Consider the following 14,658-nt stretch of genomic DNA (forward strand, 5'->3'; position numbering starts at 1 on the left):
ATGAGTCTTTTGAGAGAGAATAAATGATATATATATATATATATATATATATATATAATTTTTTTCCTTTTAAGATCTCCTCCCCACGCCTCCCTGCGCAGTGGTTGAAAATATCTGAAGAGAGTATGAGAAATAACTCATTAGCTAAAATCATGTGTAGAAGAAAGAAAACAAACCCATCTTGAGCAATTCATCTGCAAGTTGAAGTGGGAGACACCATCAAATGGAGAGCATAACAAAACATGTTGGTTTTTTCTCTTTTTTTTTATTATTTTTTTTTTTTTTAAAGTTTTAGCATCCCATCACAACACAGTTATACACAAAATTTGCAGATGGTTTCCTTGCAAGCAAATCCAATCTTGGAGGTCCTTCACTTGGAACCCATGAATTGAGTTTTATATAACCTTCCCCCATGGCCCTTGGTCCACCAATAACAATAAGTCTATCTCCACAAGCTCTAAATGCAAGCCCCCAACCATTAATTGAAACTGCTCGTTCAGGTAACCTCCCAACATTTCTATAAACACTCGAAAAGAAACTAAAGGCTATGAATTCTGAATATAACCAGTCACTAGAGTTGTCCATGTAATGACATTTCTTCTAGGCAAATTATCAAACACTTTGTGAGCAATTTCCATGACTCCACATTTCACATAAACGTTAACAAGAAAAGTCATTACAAATAAGTCTTCACGAGTCCCAGTTTTTACGATATGTCCATGGATAATTTCCGCTTTTGCAGCTAAATTCCTATCTATATATTCTGAAAAGAAAGAACAGAAAGACTATTGAGTTGTTTTAAATTATCTTGCTAATTAATTTGTTACCACTGATATCATCGTACTTGAGGTATCAAGCAGTAATTTATCGATTGTTCTAACATAAACTATAGAATTGTGATTAAAAACAAACAGTAATAATCAATTTGACAATGAGATGCACTTACAAAGCCAAATATTTTCCATCTCGACTGATGGACATTATGCAAGCAGGCTTTCTCAGCAACCTCTTATACCCAATTCTTTTCCAATTACTGATGTCTAAACCATTTTTATTAGAGCTTGATAATGAGTTCTGAAAGAGTCGTACCTGTTTGGACGGGTACAAAATAAAAATGGTTTAGTTCCATCCTTAGAAATCCAAATAAACATGTTACTAATTATGAGGAAAATGCAATAAACACAAAATAACAGGTAAAAATATCTACCATACCGCACTCCGGGTTATAAGAACTCCATCGTCAGTCTTCCAAACTCTTACTGATCCATCATTGGAAGTAGAAGCCAAGAACTCTGAGTCTAGGCTAGAACAAGATTAAACTAAGCGTCTAAATCATTAATCCAGGAGAGGGAAGAAAAGCCAACAAATACTTGCAAAATTTCCATCCACCATAATCAGAGTCACAGATAACAAATTTAATTGATGTTTTATGGGTTATTTATATAGTTCTGCTAGCAACAGGTTAATGTCAAATGGTCTACAAAACATTCCATACCATCATGCTTTATGCATAGATTTGAAGATGTTGTGAACACTTTCCTAATAACAATTCCAAAAGATCAAGATAAGAACTATGTTCACGAAGCAACCCATTAAATATGAACACACAAATTTTATTGTACGAAAAGATACCCTAATAGCAATATTTGTATAGATACTGTGTGAGGAAATAAACAAACAGACATGTTTCCATACGTCGAGAATATATCAGCAATAGACAACTTCATGGCTCACCTAAAGTCCATATCCCTCACAGATTTATGTGCACTTGGTTCATCTAAAATGGGGTGCAAGCTTGGCCACTCCAAGATTCTGAGATGTCCATTTTATAGGTAATTTGATGTCAAAATAAATCCACTGTGGTTTTGAGAAAGACAAGAATAAAAAAGAACCATGAATTCCCTAAACTAGATATTTAGGGAGATAAGAGAGCACTGCCTTCCTTGATGAATACAAACATGCTACCACCATCTCCTTGTGAAATTCGAAGATCTTCATCGAGATAAGTAGTTAGCAACCAAGACTCGGCACTGCTACTTGGGATTGAGAACTTGATCGGTGGTTGGCTCGATATCATCTTGGCCACATTTGAAGTAATATCTTGAATGGAGGATATGACACCATTGAATGGTGAAAGGTCAATCTTTTGCCCGAGAAACTCCACATTTTCTGGTATAACTAATGAATCCGTTAGCTGGGGAGTCCCATGACACCTTCTTCAAACTTTATCTGGAAAAATCGTTGAGTGTGAAAATAAATATTAGCTTATTACAAAGTCAAAAGAGTTGAGATTGCACCTACGGACAAGAAAATCCATTTTTTTTTTTACCGTTCAGACTGTCGGATCACCGAAATATTACAAAGTCAAAAGAGTTGAGATTGCACCTACGGACAAAAAAATCCATTTTTTTTTTACCGTTCAGACTGTCGGATCACCGAAAGATTCTAGCTTACCTGTACACGCTGGGGACTTTTAAATTCAAACTTTGCATTAATACTAATAGAAGTGGTGGCTAGAGGGTCGGAAAACTGGATGGAGTTTTGGACGGTGAAACTCTATGAATCAATTATTTGTGAAATTTCTTCCACTTTGACCAATGGAAATGTACTCCTAGACAACAGTGGGTGCATACCCGAGAATGATGTGTACCTACATCCCCAAACATTCATATTAAGAAACGTTGGGTGACATAATTTTGTAATGTAGAATTGTTGCAACCAATCATATGCTAGTACGTAATAGACAGCAAATAGATTTCAACAAAAGACAAAAAAAAAAGGGGACAAAAAAAGTTTTAGCAGGTTATGATCATCCTCTAGACATTAAAACTCTTGCCATATAAAATTAAGGCAGGTTTGTCAGGTGTAAAAAGCTATTGTAAAGACTCCCTTGATTTCCCTCTAAGGTTTAGTGAAGCAAACATAAATGCTAGCAACTTCGGCTAGCTGACCACATTCAAAGAAATTGATACAAAACCAGATGCAAGGACAATTGCAGTCATCTCAATCACAAGTCTGAATCCCATCAAAGAAACCAAAACTTAATCAAACCCTTTCTAAATGGCCCATACATTCTAGTTTAACACAGAGCAATATGACTCGCCCAATAGGAAGTAGCTGAATTAACAACGCCACATGGTAGGTCGATACTAAGTCCAAATATGATATTCAAGATCAACACGTACAAGAAATTACCGCCAATATTTAAAAATTCGTGAAGCTTTGCAAGGGAGATGTGTGATTAGTCAGCAGAAATGAAATTCGATTAAACTCGTTCCAGCTTTTCAATCATCCGAAAAAAATTACTAGGTTTCGTTGATTCAGGATCTTTTTCCCAATTCATAATACGAAGTTCAATCATATAGTACAAAGAGGAAGTTGTTATTAAAACAACTATTGGAAAAATAACCAACCAGGTTACTAGTATCAAGTTTGGTATTATTAAGAGAACTTACGCGAGAATCCATTTGCCGTTGAGCAGAGTTAGGGTCTCAGTAGGAGCAGGTGTTGGATTTTTCGCTTTGAGTTGCGTAATCTACCATTGTAACTATGGCTTGGCTCATTTTGAAAGGGGTAAGGAATGACTGAAACAGGGGAGGGTCAGAACAAGATTGTATTTTCTATTCCTACCAACAATTGCAACATGGATGCAGGCGATTGGGTGCGGCAGCATGGGTTGCATGACGCTGGGTTGCATGAAAAGGGACGGTGCGTGTCGAGCGGCGGAAGTCGATGATAGGGAAAATAGGGTTTAGAAAGGGATAGATAGGGAAGTCTGGGAATGAAAGGAAAAAGAAAATTGGGGGGAGGGGGGGAAGGGGGAAAAGGAAGCGGGAAATGAAAAAAATGGGGGGAAATGGGTTTTTTTTTTTTTGTTTTTTAAAAAAAGAAAAACGGATCTTTAATTTCAGTTTTAAATCGACATTAAAGGTATACCTACAATGTCAGTTTAAAACCGACATTAAAGATCCACTTTTTTTTAAAAAAATAAAACCAACATTATACATCCGGTTTCACTTTTGCCAACCGACATTAAAGCCCAAAATTCTTGTAGTGCCTATACAAAGAGTTTATATAGGACTGGACCACGAAATGAATAGTCTCTACTTATAACACCGTTGCTAGAAGAGACTTACATTTCACTAGAACAACCAAAAGTGACTTGACTTAAATCCTAAGTGAGTTATGAACTCCTACCTAGGAGGATGGTCTTTTGATTTATATGGATGTGAATGGTCAGATTCATCGACTTAATAAGCCTACCATTTTGTGGATTCATCTGATTGAGGAGCTGGGAACACAACTATAGAAGAAGGAATGTACTCCTTCTCTATTGTTAGGATAAGTAAATACATTACTCCTTTAAGGTGCTGATTTCGGGACTTGAACAATGCGGCACCACACCCTCTCCTGGCCCGAGAGGGATTCATTTATAGTTGGACTATAACTAATTGTTCATTAGAGGGATCAGTGGTACTTAAGAAGTTAGATGTAACTATAGGGGTAAAACAGTAATTTTGATCCAGCTGTACTGACGGAAGTTATTGAAGAGTCAACGTACTGTTGATTAGTTATATCCAATAGGCACAGATATATATCTATAGTGCAAAGAGTGCAGTTGTCGTTCTTTAGTCGAGTGACTAGCAGTTAACGAAGGTTGATTATTTAATTAAAGAGTTTAATTAATTAATCAAGTATCGTTGAAGCTTCAATCAATAGGCTCATAAGGTTTCCTTATTAGCTCAATAAGGATTAATGAGAATCAAATTAATGTTGGATTAATTTGAATTGTTCAAATTAGTTAAAGGGAATTAATTATATAAGATATAATTAATATAATGTATGTTATACATTATAATATAAAGTTTTAGTGAGAGAAATAAATATTTGAATATGATTTTAATTATATAAACATGATTCATATTAAAACTATAGATTAAAATTAATATGAATTATATTCATATTAATACTATAGGTTATATGAGAGAGTAATAAACTATATGTTATGTTATATGTGATATAATAATACAGTTATATGTGTGTGTGTGTGTGTATATATATATATGGACAAATATGCATACATATATGAACAAATATGTATATATATATATATGTATACATATATATATTTATTAGAAATTAAAAATTAAAAATTTTGAATTTGTTTTAAATTAAAAAAGGGGATGGAGTTATTTGATGACTTTCTTAACCCACTCCCTCTCTCTTATACGTATTTTCACAGAAGAATAGGGAGCAATTCTGGATCTTCATCTCTTCTTCTTGCATCCATTTTCTCTGCGTGAAAATGCTCTCTATGCCAAAAACTTCTCTCAAACAAAATATTCCCTTATACAACTATTCTTCTAATCGAGCCCACAAAACTCCGCATTGATTCTCATCTTTGAGAATAACAATGACTCCTTTATGGTGGTGTCCCTTTCTTCACTGATGTGTTTGTGGTTTTGGTCCTGAGTTCCGGAGATCAAGAGGAGATCGACTTGTGGTGGTGCTGTTGGGGAGGATACATGAAGAAAGGTTTTTCAATGGTGAGTTTCTCTCATTCTCTTCTCCTTTCTGTTAACTTAGTTGAGAGCATTCTTAGTTTATCTTTGTTTATCCTTAGTTTACGTCCCTCTGTAATTTGAATATTCCGTAAAATGAAAACAAGACACAACTGCATTTATTTGCTTCTTCTTTGCGATATTCAGAACCCTTCAATTGGTATTAGAGCCAATTGTGTCTCTGATTTTCGTTTTCGAACATCAATTCAGAGTTTTTGGTGGGTGTATTGGATTTTGAATATTGTTGGTTTGCATTTGAATATTTCGAAATTGGCATAGTTTTTACTGCTTTAATCAGTCGATCTATAAGGGCCTAGTGTATTTTTGGGCATTCTAGATCTTAAAATTGAGCTTGTAATAGTCCTGTCACTCGTGGTGAGTTTTCAATTTCATTTTAGAGAATTTTGAAGCAAGAACGAAGCAAAACGGATGAATGGGTGAAGTAGAGGAAGTCTTTTGCCTTAGAGCATAAGGCTAGAGCGTAGCAACGCTCGCTCTACACATAAGTCAGAAAGCCCAGTGTGACTGTGTTCTAGACGCAGTGTTGTAACACTGCACGAAGTGTCGTGACGTTACGAACAGTGTAAGGGCACATTATGGCAGCATAAATGCCAGCGTTGCGACGCTCGGCTAGAGCATCGCAACACTCCGAATGTCCGCGTGCATATGAGACCGTGCTAATTATGGCTTCAAGTGTGGGTTGTAGCAACCTAAAGGTAGTTTAATTTTTTTTTTTGGTATTTATTGATTGTTAATTATTATTAATTAATTATTTTTATTTATTTTCACTAATTAAATTAATATGAGTATTATATTAATTTAATTAATGTTAAAGATTTCAATTTCGATCCAATATTGCTTGTATAATTTTATTATACATGTGATGTATAGTTTATTTATTATATTGCATAGTGTATGCCATATAGTATAAAAGTCCCACCATAGGATAAACATTATTTCATGCATCATTTTAATATAAATGTTACTGTATATAGTTGAATGATTTAATTAAACATACTCATGCGTAAACGTATGTATATTTAACTCAGTTGTGCCTAGATGAAATGTGTAATATATACAATGACGTAGGACAAGTTTCCGTGTTTGAACCCAAGTAAAATCCAAACAAGATTTCCTGGTAAGTCCAGGATCGAACATAGGAATTTGGTAATGTGACTTGTTGAATGTTTTAATGATCTCTTTCGGTGAAGTGTAAATCATAAGCAATGGTGATGTGTTTATACTAAATATGTTAATAACTACAATGGTGATGGTGGTGATGATGTGATGAATATGAAATGGTGACTAGGCGAGAAAGAGCAATTACAAAAAAATAGCAGGTGATAGAATGGGGTTAAAAAGCGATGAATGAAGTAGGGTCAAGAAGATTCACTAATAACTCCTTAAGCATAGCATATGTAAGCATTCATGTATCGACTTTTGTTAATGATCCCACCTCTTGGTGTCAAAAGTCACATTTGTTCTATCTTTATAATGCATGCTGAGTTGATTATTTCATGAAAGATCTAACTTTATCTCTAAATCTAATTCTTTCCTTGTTTAATGAAGTCTAAGTTGCTTGTTCTCTCGACTAGTTGACCACTTATACCTAATTAAATTCTAACTGAATTAGACATTGAAATAAATGCAAATTAAACAAGATGAATTTTTTTACATATGCATGCTTTTGGAAAATATTAGGTTATCTTCTCAACCCCACTGGGAATTTTGTTGCTCATGAAAAAAGAGAAGAAGAATATGAGTGAGATGAAATGTATGGTAATCATATTCATATTAAAAATAAGATGATTCTCAGGTGTGATTCTTAATATAAAATATGAATAAAAGGAAAGAATAAAAATGATAGATAGAGATATCAAACTTCAGGTTGTAATCTCTTACTTCCTTTGGCTCCAATGCTGCTTGCTACTTGCTACTTGTGATTTCTTCGAGATGAAGGTTGAATTTTTCCTCACTTCCAGAGAAGAGACTAAGCTCCCACTTAGAATCTTCACTTGGGACTTATGAGACGAAAATGGAGGTATTTTGGCAGAGCTTCCACAATCTCTTGTAGAGCCTTTGTATCCATTGTATGAGCTGCCACAGACTATTTATAGGTATTGAAAGTGTATCCTAAAAATCTCTCTAATGATGATTTTGTTGGGATTGGTATCCTAATTCCTTGGTAATCTCGTAGTTTGTAAACACTATGTAAACATATTGTTATTAATAAAATAAGTGTTATTTTATAAGCATTTATAAAGTTCAATAAACTAAGATCCGAGGTTATTTTATGTAACTTAAGCATGTATGTGGAGATATACAAATGGATCATGCCTTAAGTAATAACCTAAATGGTTTGTAGAATAAGGATATAGGAGAGATACCTTATCCTGGTGACACTAGGGATATGGCCCGCTTTGTAGATGTTACAAGTGTTGTAAAGTACTATAAATGGTCTGATCCTGAGCATTCATGTGGGGATATGCGAGCGGGGGTATCTTATACAAAGAGTTTGTATAAGACCGAACCATGAAATGATTAGTCTTTTTATATAACGCCGTTCATAATTGAGACTTACGTTTTCCTAAGATGACCATAGGTGGCATGGCCTTAATCTTGAATGAGTTGAAAACTTCTACTCATGAGGGTGGTCTTTTGATTTTTATAGGTGAGAATTGCCAGATTGCCAACTCAACAAAACTGCCATTTTGGGGATTCATCTGATTGGGGAGCTGGGAACTCAGCTATACAAGACGGAATTCACTCATTTCTTGAAGTAGGGGTTAGTAGATAAATTGCTCCTTTAAGGGCTGATTCTGGGTCTTGAACATAGTGACCACACCCTCTCTTGAGAAGAGGGAACTCAGTCATAGTAGGACTATGACTTATTGTTCATTAGAGGAATCAGTGATACTTAAGGAGTTAGATGTAACTACAGGGGAAAAACGGTAAATTGGTTCAACTGTACTTACGAGCAATTTGTGAAGGGTCATCGCACTATTGATTGATTATATCCAAATGAGCATGAAAATATATCTGTAGTGCGAAGAGTGCAACTGTCGGTATTTAGTGGAGTGACCAATAGTTAACGGATGGTGGATCTCGTGATTAAAGAGTTTAGTCAGTAATTCACGTACCATTGGAGTTTCAAGCTACAGGTCCATAAGGTCTCCTTGGTAGCTCAGTGGGTTCAAGTTGAGAACCAAATTAACAAGAGAAATTTTGATTATATATGATATAATTAAATTGATTCAATTATATGTGATATAATTGATATGATGTATTTGATACATTATTAATTGGAAGAATTAATATAAATATGATTTATATTAAATACCATAAAATAGAAAAAGAACTATAATTTATATGTTTCGTATGAAGAAATATTAAAACTATAGATCATAAATATAATATGATAAGTTGGTTATTGTATTATTTACAATATATTAATTATGTGATAATTAATTAATCTTTTTCTTCAATAACCGACTTGAGTGGGAGGTTATTGGAAGTTTTATGGTAACTGTGAGATAAAAAAAAATTATTTTTTTCTAAGCCGAGTGGTTGATTCATTGTATCGTTTTAGAAATAAAAGGCTATCGAGTAAAATAGTTTTAGTAAACGATAGCATCTCATAGCCTAAACGATCAAGTAGCGAGTTTATTATACGATAGTTACTCATTACTACACGATCGAGTAGCAAGTCTATACGATAGGCTTCTTCTTACTACATCATCGAATATCAAGTTTATACGATAGGCTTCTTCCTTCTCCCACTTACTCGATCATCTAATCGATCGTTTACCTCCTTTATTCCTCTATCCAAAGTCACACAGAGCCCACAACTCCTAGATTCTCATACTAAGAATACCAAGGTAACTCTTGTGGTGGTGTTCTTGTTCTTGTTCGAGGGTCGAGGATCGAGTTGCACTCGATAGTGATCGAGGATTCTTCAGTTTGTGTTGTTGGCTGTTCTGATCGTTGCATTCGAGTTCTTCTTTGGACGCATTGGAGATTGATCGAGGGATACTTGAAGAAAAAGTGCTTTAAAGGTTTGCGTACTCTATCCATTGTTCATTTAAAGAAGCATGCTTGTAATTTATTGTTTTTGTATAATATGTTCTTGTCGATGGTATTTGTTTGTGTTCTTTCTCAATGAAATTTGGAACGATTTGCTTCTGCTCTCTGGTTCTCTATTTCGAGTTACTTTAGATTTCACACTTGTACATTTAATTCCATGCCCTGTTGTGTTGGTTGATCATATCACAGATTCATTGGATTTGGCCCATGTTGTCGCTTTATGGTTTTTTTGCGTACTAGAATCTTCCTCGCATGGTTGTTCTACGCATGCAAGTTTTGCATCACATTTCTTCAATCTCTGTGATTAGGGCTACTGAAGGAACCCTATTAAAAGTCCTTGAGCGGAAGTGGGGATCAGATCTAAATCCCAAAAAATTATAAAATAAAAGTCTTATAGAGAAGAACAGAAGATATGCAATTAATTTAGAAAATACAACATACTCGAAACGAAATATAGGAAAAATAAAATGGGTTAAAAAAACCCTTACCTTTGAAGAACAGTTCTTCAATTGAATCCTTCAAACCGACGAACACCACCATGATGGCTACCTTCGTATTCTCTAGATGAGAACCAGAAGTTTGTGGGCTCTTACTATTTTGGAAGAGAGAGATTTTTTTTTAAAAGAAGAGTAGAATTTTAGAGGAGGAGAACAAGAGCCTGGAAAAACAAACAGGAAAAAGCTTAAGAACCTTTCTTTTGTTTTTTTTAGATGATGGAGGAAGATGAAAACTGCAGGCCCCATCTTCCCCCATAGAATAGTTCTTTTAGTTTCTTTAGATTGGAAAAATCTACTTCTCTTTGATTTTTAATCATTTTCAAAAATTGATTTTTATTTTTATTTTAAATGAAACAATTTTATTTAAAATTATTTTTACAAATTAATTTATATAAAACTAATTTTTTTGGGGAATGTCCTAAAACTCACAGTTTATGTTAAACATTCTATTTATCGATAGTAATAAATTGTTGATTTCGCATTCTATTATAAAAATCCAATAAACATATCCATGGCTATAGTTTGAATACTTTAACTATATATAGTGACATAAACATGATCAAATTAATAGTATATAGCCTAAATGTTCTAATACGTATATGGATGAAATGGGGTATCTCATCCTGCTAACACTATTGGATGCGACACACTTTGTAGTTGTTACAAGAAGTTGTAAGGTGCTACAAACGATGTGATCCACAGATCGTTCATGTAGAGACATGTGAGTGGGGGCATCCTATGCAATGAGTTTGCATATAGACTGGACCACAAAAATAATCACTTTTCTTTCTAACGACCATTTACCGTTAAAACTGATTATTTCATTTATTAAGTAACCTAGTTTAACTCGATCTTAATCCTGAGCTAGCTACGAACTTCTATTTGTTCGGAATTATCCTTTGATATGAAAACAGTGAGAGTAGTCCAACAGCACTGCTTAATAAGTCTCCCATTTTGGGATAAGACCAGATGAATAGCTGGGGACATAGCCCTACAAGATGGAATTCGCAGGGTTAGCAGATAGGTTGTTCTCTTAAGTACTGATACAAGGTCTTGAACAATTAGGGACCTACCTTCTCATGATAGAGAAAGAACTTGATTCATAGGTATTATGAATCAAAATTGCTCATTAGAGGGTCAGTGGGAACTTAAGGAACAAGATATATTCACAGGGGTAAAACGGTTATCTTGACCCAACTATGATTACAAACAACCTGTGAATGATTGACTTACTGATTATGGTTATATAAAGTGGACATAATATATCTACAGTAAGAGGAGTTCAGCTATGGGCTATAATGGAGTGACCCATTAGTTAATGAATGAGGGTTAATTCGGTATAATAAGTTTAGCCGATTAATCTTGGATCGTTGGAACCCATGATTTGTAGGTCCGCGAGATTTCCCTACTAGCTCGTAAATGGACAAGCTTTAGAGTAGCTTGATAAGTTAATTTGAAATGTTCGAATTAGAATTAAACGGAATAAGAAAAGTTATATTTAAATATGATTTAAATATATGAAGATGAATTTATATAAAAAAATTAATTTAATATTTGCTATTAAATTAATTAGAATTATTTAAAAATTAATTTATGAAATGAATTTTATAAAATTAATAAGATTTTCAGTTTTAAAACCAAAATTGATTTTGAAATTGGTTTTGATAAAAAGTATACATACATATATATATAGATATACATACATATATATGATACATATATATATAGATATACATACATATATATATACATATATATATACATATATACATATATATATACATATATACATATATATATATATATATATATACATACATATATATAAAATTGTAAACATGCACAAAATGGAAAAACAAATTTTTCTATTACCATCTTCTACTAGTTCACACAAACATCACTTCCCTTCTTCACATTTACTCCAAGCATGAGCTGTAACTCATGCAGTGATCTTTTTTGCATGTTTACCTGCAACAAATAAAGAAGATTGGAGTATATTTGGAACATGCATTCAAAAGAAATTTTAGAGAAAATTTAGGGCTGAAAAAAAGTTCTTCAAGTAGACTGGTGCGATGAGCTTTCCCTTGTTTTCCGTCGATTCAAGCTATTCTTGAATCCCACAACTTGTTCTAAAGCTTCAAGAGGATAGTGGGGAAGATCTTGAGGTGGTCCATGGTGGTTTTTGGAGAAGACAATTGCTGTTGATCAAGATCTTGAAGAGTTCTACAAAGGTATGACTTCAAACCCTCTCATACTAGATATACTTTAGTTTCTGCCAAAATTAATGAATTTGAATACTTATTGATCCTTGTTGCTTCCGCTCCATGTTAATACACTCTTACAATTTTATTTTATTTTAATTAAACCTTTTAATTAAAATAATATTAATTTAGTATCTTAATATTAAGTTAATAAAACACTAATTCCACCAATATGATTAAATTTCATATTTAAATCATAATTTAAATATTAATTGATTCTCCAAATTTGTTTAATTTCAACTAAATTAAACAATTTTAATTAATTGTATCAAATATAATAAATTGAAAACCCTAGTAATTGAATTTAAAAATTTCATATTCATAACCACAAGTCCAAAATTCATCCAACTAATACTCAATTTGCTATTCCAATTTATGAGCCAGTAGAAGGATCTAATGGACCTATAGATCATGAGCTCCAACGATTTGTAATTAATCAGTTAAAACTTTTTAAACCGAATTAATTACTATTCGTTAACTATCAAGACACACCACTATAGCTCAATAATTGCAGTCTTCTCACTATAGATATATTTCTGTCTATTTCAACCATAATCAGTAAGTCGATCCTTCACAGGTGGTTTGTATTTATAGCTATGTCAAAATTACTGTTTTACCCTTAAGCTCCCACTGACCCTCTATTGAACAACTGATTTGTAATATCATTTATAAATCATATCCCTCTCTACCAAGAGAAGGCAAGGCCTCGTTGTTCATGGACAAATATATGACGAAGCCTTGAAAATTCTAGACTGTATAACCAAACACAATATGGAATGTGTAGATGAGTCACAATCAGAAGATAAGCGGCATAGGCCCGTAATGATCGAAACTGAGGTGGTGACTAACTTATCAATGAAAATGGCTACCATGACAAATATGCTAAAGAATTTAGCAATGAACAACGTAGTTTAAACAAAAAACGTTCACTAGATTGATGCGTTGGGGTAACCCGTGATTGGATATGTGGGTTGTGAGAAATAACCCATTCTTAAAGACATATAATCCAGGATGGTTATTCTTCTTCGATACCGCTTCATGGAATATCCTCTCTTATTGATCTTATGGAGAAATCCAGTATCGGTCAACTGTAGGAAACTGGCCTATTACTGGTATCCTTTCAACCACCAACTCTTATTTGTAGGTTCGAATAGGTACCTGACAATGAACTTGGATGATCGAAACTGAGGTGGTGACTAACCTATCAATGAAAATGGCTACCATGACAAATATGCTAAAGAATTTAGCAATGAACAACGTAGTTCAAACAAAAAATGTTCACTAGATTGATGCGTTGGGGTAACCCGTGATTGGCTATGTGGGTTGTGAGAAATAACCCATTCTCAAAGACATATAATCCAGGATGGAGAAACCATCTTAACTTCTCTTGGGGAGGTCAACAAAAAAACCAGATCAATATGGTATGTAACAGCAGCATAAGCAAGGTCTCTTCCTTGGATACCAGCACGCACAACAACAACCACTTCAATCTCACAACAAAGGTACCAACATGTCAAATTCTTCATATTCTCTTGAAGCTTTGTTGAAGGAATACTTCGTCCAAAATGATGCGATGCTGAAAAGCCAGGGGTCGTCAAAGATGCACATGGGATAGATTGTAAACGAGCTGAAGAACTCTAACATCCCACACATTTTTATTTAATAATAATGTAATTTTTAGTAACTTTATTAGTTGGAAATTCAGTAATTATCCTTCGTTGGAGAGCATGTTTGGAATTTTTGATTTGAAGTATAAGTGCGAGAATTTAAGTGTTGGCGTGAAAATTATTCAATTTTGAAAATTAATGGCATGAATTAATTTTCTTTGAAAAAGGAAAGGAATTAAATAGTATAAAGTGGAATAAGGAAATGATTTAATTATAATTATACTATTTTCTTTTTTTGTTATTATTATTATTATTATTNTATTATTATTATTATTATTATTTTTAAATAAGAAGAATCCCCCCCTCCCCCCATCTCCCTCACGCACGGGTCCCCCTCTTCCCTAGAAAATTTTCTTCATGCCTTCACGAGCTGCATCCCCTCACTGCCCATTCTGAACGACTGCTGCGCTGCCTCCCCTCATTTCCATTCCGAACGCCACCGCGCCGCTTTCCTTTACTGCCCACATCCGAACTCCCTGTTGCTCGCCCAGCCGGTTTCTCCACCGCCTGCCACGTCGTCTTCTAGCAGCTTGACTTTTAGCTTTTTGGTAAGATCTATTTTTGGTGGTTGGGTTCTTGAAAGACTTTA

The 14,658-nt window shown here is 34.0% G+C and overlaps 1 pseudogene; it reads right to left on the bottom strand.

Annotated features, from left to right (window-relative positions):
• Positions 1-1,915: 1,915 nt before the first annotated feature.
• On the bottom strand, positions 1,916-13,928 carry LOC120090204 (annotated as a pseudogene).
• Positions 13,929-14,658: the final 730 nt, after the last annotated feature.

Source organism: Benincasa hispida, chromosome 11 (genome assembly GCF_009727055.1).
Source record: "Benincasa hispida cultivar B227 chromosome 11, ASM972705v1, whole genome shotgun sequence".
Classification (NCBI taxonomy): domain Eukaryota; kingdom Viridiplantae; phylum Streptophyta; class Magnoliopsida; order Cucurbitales; family Cucurbitaceae; genus Benincasa; species Benincasa hispida.